A 9,463-nucleotide genomic window follows, 5' to 3' on the forward strand; every position below is an offset into this window, starting at 1 on the left:
GCCATGTCAGCTAACATGTGGCTACGCAGATTCACGAGAAACTGATGACCCTCATGGTGTTTGTAGATTTGTTTGGGCCCCCACCCCCATCAAAGTTGCCCATCGCTGAATTAGCAAATTGATCCCAGGCAGTGACCCCACTCTCCGAGGGTGTCTTAGGGGGAGTTGGGATATGCAAAAACTACATTTCCATTTCACACCTCACACTAGTACAGGTTAACCACTTGTACATGCAGTGAAACAGGACAAATATAAGCACCCGCTATTTTACCTTTTGAGTTGAATGAAACAAAATCTACAAATTGCAAACATTGTAAATATTAGATTAAGCGTGAGTAATTGAGTAAATCCATCTCCCTTGGCCCCGCAGCAGACAGAAAACCAGGCCATCCAGTTTCTCAGCTCTACATCTGTGAAACATACTTTCAGACACTGTCAGGGTTGCTGAGTCCTCGAAGGCACACCTCAATACCTTGCTGTTTAACTGTACCCCAGGGCCCGTATTCACAAAGGATCTCAGAGAAGGACTACATGAATGTGGACCCTGTAGTTTATGTTGACAAACTGAGTCAACAATACCACCATAATGGGAGGTTTTGATATATATTTGACTCTAAATTATGTAAGCTCTCCACTACATCAGACTGGACAGAGATTCATTTTAAAATAATTTTCATTACAATACCACTTGTGCTGAACACACACATTCATACACAGAGACATACAAACTCTATATCACTCACTCTATCACTCACTCTATCACTCTCTTTCTTTATCTCTCTCCCTCTCTGTTATATACACACATACACAGAGAGACACACAAGCTCTCTATCACTCACTCTCTCTCTATCAATCTCTTTCTTTATCTCTCTCTCCCTTTCTATGTTAAATGTATACACACATACAGAGACAGACAGACAGACAGACAGACAGACAGACAGACAGACAGACAGACAGACAGACAGACAGACAGACAGACAGACAGACAGACAGACAGACAGACAGACAGACAGACAGACAGAGAACAAGTATGATAATGAGACCAGAGACCGAGAAAGAGAGCAGTAGAGAAACATAGAGACCTAGAGAGAACAAGATAGACAACGAGCGAGAACAAGACAGAGAACAAGAGAGAGAACGAGAGAGAGACCGAGAGAGAACAAGACAGAGAACAAGAGAGAGAACGAGAGAAAGAACGAGACAGAGAACAAGAGAGAGAACGAGAGCGAGAACGAGAGAGAACGAGAGAGAACAAGACAGAGAACAAGAGAGAGATCGAGAGAGTGAACGATAGAGAGAACAAGAGAAAGAACAAGACAGAGAACAAAAGAGAGAACGAGTGAGAACAAGAGAGAACAAGAGAGAGAACAAGAGAGAGAACAAGAGAGAGAACGAGAGAGAGAACATGAGAGAAAACGAGAGAGAACGATAGAGAGAGAACGAGAGAGAGAATGAGAGAGAACGAGAGAGAACATGAGAAAATGAGAGAGAACGATAGAGAGAGAACGAGAGAGAGAATGAGACAGAGAATGAGAGAGAACGAGAGAGAGAATGAGAGAGAACGAGAGAGAACAAGAGAGAGAACAAGAGAGAGAACGAGAGAGAGAACGAGAGAGAGAACATGAGAGAAAACGAGTGAGAACAAGAGAGAGAACAAGAGAGAGAACAAGATCGAGAGACACTGGTGGGAGATGACCTAACTATTGTGGGAGGTGTGGCATTAGCTCAGATTGGCCTGCCAGTGTCGACAGGGTCTGCCGTGATTCTCATTGATTTACAGGTCCACACATCCCATCAGCTGTATGACAGTGCAATTATAGTGTCTGCCAGGAGCCTCAGCAACTCACAGCATCCCAATGCCGCTCCTCTGCTGTGATCTCTCTGTGATAAAACAGGAGGAACAATGACGGTCCCACCGTGAAGCGAGATGCGTGTGTGAGATCGAGAGAGAGAGAGAGAGAGAGAAAGAGAGAGACAGAGAGAGAGAGAGAGAGAGATCAAAGCTGTTTTAAAACTGTTCAAATGCTTCCTGCAGTCGACTAGGGTGGTCTAGCAGTCTAAGCCACTGCCTCCGGATCACATAATATGTTATTCTTCTGCAGCATATGTTCGGATCCGGTCCACACTCTCCCCTCTATCTTTCCCTTATACCTCTGTCCTATCCAATAAACAAAAACAATTTGAAGAGTTGGCCTGCCCCACTCGTATTTAAATAATAAAATGAAATCACTAATCTAATATGATTGGATAGGGGAAAGTAAGGGTTCAACCTCATAGCTTTCACTAATCCAGATATGTCAAATCAATGATTATTCCTAGGAAGGGATGAAGGAAGGATGCATGTTCAATCTATTTGAGCAGGTCCCTTGTATATATGGGGGCAGGAACAAAACAAAGAAGCAGTATACCCTGTCTGACCGTGTGAAGATTTATCCTTTATTTTTATGTGTTGTTTACAGTGTCATGTCCTGATCTGTTTCACCTGTCCTTGTGCTTGTCTCCACCCCCCTCCAGGTGTCGCCCATCTTCCCTATTATCCCGTGTATTTATATCTGTGTTTTCTTTCTGTCTGGTGCTAGTTGATCTTGTTTGTTCAAGCCTACCAGTGGTTTGTCTCAGCTCCTGGTTTTCCCTAGTCTCTCAATTTCTCGTCCTCCTGGTTTTTGACCTTTGCCTGTCCTGACCCTGTACCCGCCCGCCTGACCCTGCCTGCCATCCTGTACCTTTGCTCCACCTCAGGATTACCGACCCCTGCCTGACCTGACCCTGAGCCTGCCTGCCGTCCTGTACCTTGGCCTCTGCTCTAGATTGCAGACCTCTGCCTGACCTGACCCTGAGCCTGCCTGCCGTCCTGTACCTTGGCCTCTGCTCTGGATTACTGACCTCTGCCTGACCTGACCCTGAGCCTGCCTGCCGTCCTGTACCTTGGCCTCTGCTCTGGATTACCGACCTCTGCCTGACCTGACCCTGAGCCTGCCTGCCGTCCTGTACCTTGGCCTCTGCTCTGGATTATCGACCCCTGCCTGCCTGGACCTGTATTTGTCTGCCCCTGTGGTTACAATAAACATTGTTACTCACACAGTGTGGACTTGGGTCTTACCTTGATTCATTATATGCAGATGAAGAAATCTGGAATGTGCATCCACCACTCTCTCAACTAACCCTTAAGCAAATGTATGGGCACAATGTGTTGTGAGTAAGAGAGAGCCTGGGACTCTAAGGTTCTATCGGCATTTTGACTGAATGTAGTTATTGACATAGCCTTATTCTGTTACATTTTCTCTACCTATATAGTACTCTCTAAATACCCCCAGTGCATGTTGTTCAAAAGGTATACAAGATAAAAATTGTTGACAACATTCAAACCAATGAGGGTTTGAAAATGTAAAGCCAATTATGTCAGAATCATCTTTTAAAACCTTATAGTCCCAAGCTTTCATAATATCATTGGTCCAGCCAGTAGGACACCATAGCAGGAGACGATGGTGGGACATTTGTAAGAAAGACTGTGATTCAAACCCTGCAAGCACATCTGTCTGTACATTACATTTGGTTGGTCATGGCTCCTGGGAGAAGTTTCCCCTAGGCACAGATCAAGGATCAGCTTCCCCTCCCCCATTCCTAACCTTAATCATTAAGCCAAGATCAGTGTCTAGGGTCAATTCACCGTACACTTTGGTCATGAAACAAACAGGAAATTGAGCAAGTAAATACAAAAAATTATATCGGAAGCATATTTTGAAGGAACTACAGTGCATTCGGAAAGTATTAAGAACCCTTGACTTTTTCAACATTGTTATGTTACAGCCTTATTCTAAAATGATTAAATAAATAATTGTCATCAATCTACATACAATATCCCATAATGGCAAAGTGAAAACAGGTTTTTCAATATTTTTGCAAATGTATATATATATTTTTAAATACCTTATTTACATAAGTATTCAGACCCTTTCCTATGACACTTGAAATTGAGCTCAGGTGCATCCTGTTTCCATTGATAATCCTTGTAATGTTTCAACAACTTGATTGGAGTCCACCTGCGGTAAATTCAATTGATTGGACATGATTTGGAAAGGCACACACCAGTTGACAGTGTATGTCAGAACAAAAACCAAGCCATGAGGTCGAAGGAATTGTCCGTAGAGCTCCAAGGCAGGATTGTGTTGAGGCACAGATCTGAGGAAGGGTACCCAAACATTTCTGCAATGGAAAAATTTTGAAACCACCAAGAATCTTCCTAGAGCTGGCCGCCCAGCCAAACTGAGCAATTGGGGGAGAAAGGCCTTGGTCAAGGAAGGACCAAGAACCCAATGGTCACTCGGACAGAGCTCCAGAGTTCCTCTGTGGAGATGGGAGAATCTTCCAGAAGGACAACCATCTCTGCAGCACTTCACCAATTAGGCCAGATGGAAGCGACTCCTCAGTAAAAGGCACATGACAGCCCACTTGGAGTTTGCCAAAAGGCACCTAAAGGACTCTCAGACCATGAGAAACAAGATTGTCTGGTCTGATGAAACCAAGATACGGTGAAGCATGGTGGTGGCAGCATCATGCTGTGGGGATGTTTTTCAGTGGCAGAGATTGGGAGACTAGTCAGGATCAAGGGAAAGATGAACGGAGCAAAGTACAGTGAGATCCTTGATGAAAACCTGCTCCAGAGCGCTCAGGACTTCAGACTTGGGTGAAGTTTCACAACCCTAAGCCCACATTCAAGACAACGCAGGAGTGGCTTTGGGACAAGTCTCTGAATGACCTTGAGTGGCCCAGCCAGAGTCCGGACTTGAACCCAATTGAACATCTCTGGAGGGACCTGAAAATAGCTGTGCAGCAATTCTCCCCATCCTACCTGGCAGAGCTTGAGAGGATCTGTAGAGAAGAATGGGAGAAACTCCTCAAATACAGGTGTGCCAAGCTTGTAGCATCGTACCCAAGAAGACTCGAGGCTGTAATCACTGCCAAAGGTGCTTCAACAAAGTACTGAGTAAAGGGTCTGAATACTTATGTAAATGTGATATTTCGTTTTTTCTTTTTTATACATTTGCAAAAAGAAAAAAAATGTTTTGCTTTGTCATTATGGGGTATTGTGTGTAGATTGATAAGGGAAAAAAACGATGTAATCAATTTTACAATAAGGCTGTAACGTAACAAAATGTGGAAGAAGTCAAGAGGTCTGAATACTTTCTGAATGCACTGTACGTTGTTATTTTCCATATTACCTCGGTAGCTATTTGGATAGCTCCCACTGACTATGAAGCAGACAGTGAACACATTAATGTTGGGGAAATTGGCTGAGACACAGCATTATGGTTAGAGGTACACTTAGGCCAGTGGAGGCTGCTGAGGGGAGAACGGCTCATAATAACGGCTGGAATGGAGCCAATGGAAACCATGTATTTGATGCCATTCCACTTATTCCCCTCCAGCCATTACCACAAGCCCGTCCTCCCCAATTAAGGTGTCACCAACCTCCTGTGACTTAGGCACATCACAGATCTAGGATCATCTATGCTCTTCAGATCCTATCCTCATTAACCATTAGGGAAGATAACTCACAACTGAACTAAGAGCAGTGTCTGATCCTACTTTTCCTTCAGATTACTCCAGTCCAGACCAGACCGACAGCTTGAGTTAAACCAATGCACTTACCAAAGCCTACCTGAGGGTGGTGCTTCACTGGTGATGCAGGCACATGTTGGGAAGACTCACAGCAGTGTTTGAGTGTAGGACTGTGGTTGGGTTTTACAGGCGACTGGGCTCATAGATCCCGTGTGGCTCAGTTGGTAGAGCATGGTGTTTGCAACGCCAGGGTTGTGGGTTTGATTCCCACGGGGGACCAGTACGAAAAAAATAAAATGTATGAAATGTATGCACTCACTAATACTGTAAGTCGCTCTGGATAAGAGCATCTGCTAAATGACTAAAATGTAAATAGATAAAGATGTCCTTTTTGGTTACACATTTCACTCTTCATGCAGCCTTCACTAAACAAGTGTTTCTACTTGTTTTGATTATGACTTTCACTGTGACCACTAAATATTGTGCATGTATGAAGAAACTACTTTTAATGATGGATATTGGTTGTGGTTGTTGGTAAGATAGTAGAGGTGGATGTGTAACCTGTCCTGACAAAGTCCTGTGCATGAGTTGAAGAGTGGAAGAAGCTTCAACGTGGGAGAAAAGTGGAAGAAAAAAGGGAAAGAGAAAGACCCTGCTCAAGGATACTTTCATTAGAAGTAGAAATAGGCCATGTGACCAACAAGGTCTTCTTCTTGGGTGCTCAGACTTTATTGAGCAAACATTGGACCACTAATGAGATAGCATGCCTTATGCATCATTCACCACTTCCTCTTCCTCTAAATAAGGTGATGTTCAATTAAATGTCAGTGTAGTTTAGTTTCTAATCTGCCTCACTGCATTTAACTGTAACAGCACGTACACACACACACACATGCATGCATGTACACACACACACACACACACACACACACACACACACGCACACACACACACACACAGAAACAGAAACACATATGTGTTACAGGTCACCGTTTTGGGACTGGTGCAGCAGATAATAGTTCCTAAATGATGAAACAGGAGAGCGTGGCTTCTCTTTCAAAGCTTCTCTCAATTATTTTATTCAATATTCTCTCAAGTGCAAATCGTCTTTTTCTGTCTTTTCATTGTGTTTCAATGTTTTTTTTTGTTTTTTGATTAAAGTGTATTTAATAATTTGTCTCATAAATCCCTGACATATTATTTCATAAACATCAAAAATACATCAATTAACACATAAAAAAATATTAAATTACAATCCAATTCACATCCTAAAATTCTTTACATTTATACCTCAAACACATTTACTCTTAACTTTAATTCACCTGTTTAGGTTATAATTATGTAGGTGACTGTTGCCCACTAAAGCGCCATTGGAAACTCTAAAACATGAAAGCCTTTAAAGACTGGTAAAACTCATTAGAAGTTACTTTAAACTCATGCTCAAAATACATTCACCCAGTGTAAGAAGGGTTAATAAAAAGACAAGACTATTGCAAATGACATTAATGCTAATTATTGGAAAATGACTGAACAAGCTAGCATAGCGCTAACCAAAGCTAGCAAACAACTGACCGGAGCTAGCAAACAGCTAACCGGAACTAGCCAAAAGCTAACCAGAGCTAGCTAATAACGAGTCGGAGCTAGCTCTAAACTAGCTCTGGTTCTTAAACATCACAGTTACAACATTCAATTATCTAAACCCTTAGGATATTGTCAGGAGTGTCTTTTTCAAAAATAAAAATGTTCAGGAGTTAACAATTCGTTTTTTTCTAGATCACAGGAATGCACCGCCATCATTTCATTTTACACTCGACATGAATTTTCTGTCTTCAACAGGCAAGTTACAAAACTATATTGTGGCATTCTGTGTATTTTTGCACTTTACTGACCTGTAACACAGGATAAATGATGAAACAGGAGAACATGGCATCTCTTTCAAAGGTTCTCTCAATTACGAGAACACACAGGTGCGGGATCCCATATAGTCTGGCAGTCTCTATGGGGGTGCCACAGGGTTCAATTCTCGGGCCGACTCTCTTCTCTGTATACATCAATGATGTTGCTCTTGCTGCTGGTGATTGTCTGATCCACCTCTACGCAGACGACACCATTCTGTATACTTCTGGCCCTTCTTTGGACACTGTGTTAACAACCCTCCAGACGAGCTTCAATGCCATACAACTCTCCTTCCGTGGCCTCCAACTGCTCTTAAATGCAAGTAAAACTAAATGCATGCTCTTCAACCGATCGCTGTCTGCACCTGCCCACCCGTCCAGCGTCACTACTCTGGACGGTTCTGACTTAGAATATGTGGACAACTATAAATACCTAGGTGTCTGGTTAGACTGTAAACTCTCCTTCCAGACTCACATTAAGCATCTCCAGTCCAAAATTAAATCTAGAATCGGCTTCCTATTTCACAACAAAGCATCCTTCACTCATGCTGCCAAACATACCCTCGTAAAACTGACCATCCTACCGTTTCTCAACTTCGGCAATGTCATTTACAAAATAGCCTCCAACACTCTACTCAACAAATTGGATGCAGTCTATCACAGTGCCATCCGTTTTGTCACCAAAGCCCCATATACGGCCCACCACTGTGACCTGTGCGCTCTCGTTGGTTGGCCCTCGCTTCATACTCGTCGCCAAACCCACTGGCTCCAGGTCATCTACAAGTCTTTGCTAAGTAAAGCCCCGCCTTATCTCAGCTCACTGGTCACCATAGCAGTACCCACCCGTAGCACGTGCTCCAGCAGGTATATTTCACTGGTCACCCCCTAAGCCAATTTCTCCTTTGGCCGCCTCTCCTTCCAGTTCTCTGCTGCCAATGACTGGAACGAACTGCAAAAATCACTGAAGCTGGAGACTCATATCTCCCTCACTAACTTAAAGCACCAGCTGTCAGAGCAGCTCACAGATCACTGCACCTGTACATAGCCCATCTGTAAATAGCCCATCCAACTACCTCATCCCCATACTGTATTTATTTATTTATCTTGCTCCTTTGCACCCCAGTATCTCTACTTGCACATTCATCTACTGCACATCTATCACTCCAGTGTTTAATTGCAATATTGTAATTACTTCGCCACCATGGCCTATTTATTGTCTTACCTCCCTTATCTTACCTCATTTGCACACAATGTATGTAGACTTTTTTTCCACTGTATTATTGACTGTATGTTTGTTTATTCCATGTGTAACTCTGTGTTGTTGTATGTGTCGAACTGCTTTGCTTTATCTTGGCCAGGTCGCAGTTGTAAATGAGAACTTGTTCTCAACTAGCCTACCTGGTTAAATGAAGGTGAAATAAAAAATAAAACAAATAAAATAAAAAGTCCCAGTGTGAAGCGAACATGTCTCACTGCCCCCTACTGGCCAACAGGTGTATAAACGCATCGAAATGGCAAAACCTTGGAGGACTGACATTTCAGTAAAAGTATTCTTCCCCAATACAAAGAAAATACATAAACACAAATGTGACCATACATTTTGTGTGCACCACATATGCATGGGTGCACATACCCCCCCCCCCCCCACACATACACACACACAATATGTATGACACACACACAGCTTCATCACATGAAATTCATGTATTTACTTTAAGCTATAAGCATTGAGAAATGAATTATGCAAGAGAACTGTTCATTTAGGGTAAACTGCAGCCCCGCCCAGGGGAGCTCAGTTTTTTATAGCTCAGTGTTGTGACAGACAATACATCCCCTCTAACCAATAACAGCCACCACACCTATCAGGAAGTAAGAAGAGACAAGTTTAGAGTTTATAATTAATCCACTGTTTATCTAACCCACAGTGGTACAGCTCCAGGGGCTAAATCTAGGTTGAATGAAAACATTAGAGTGATGGGGAACGTTAAAGGACATCATGTCAAGTAATT

Source organism: Salmo trutta, chromosome 29 (assembly GCF_901001165.1).
Source record: "Salmo trutta chromosome 29, fSalTru1.1, whole genome shotgun sequence".
Lineage (NCBI taxonomy): Eukaryota > Metazoa > Chordata > Actinopteri > Salmoniformes > Salmonidae > Salmo > Salmo trutta.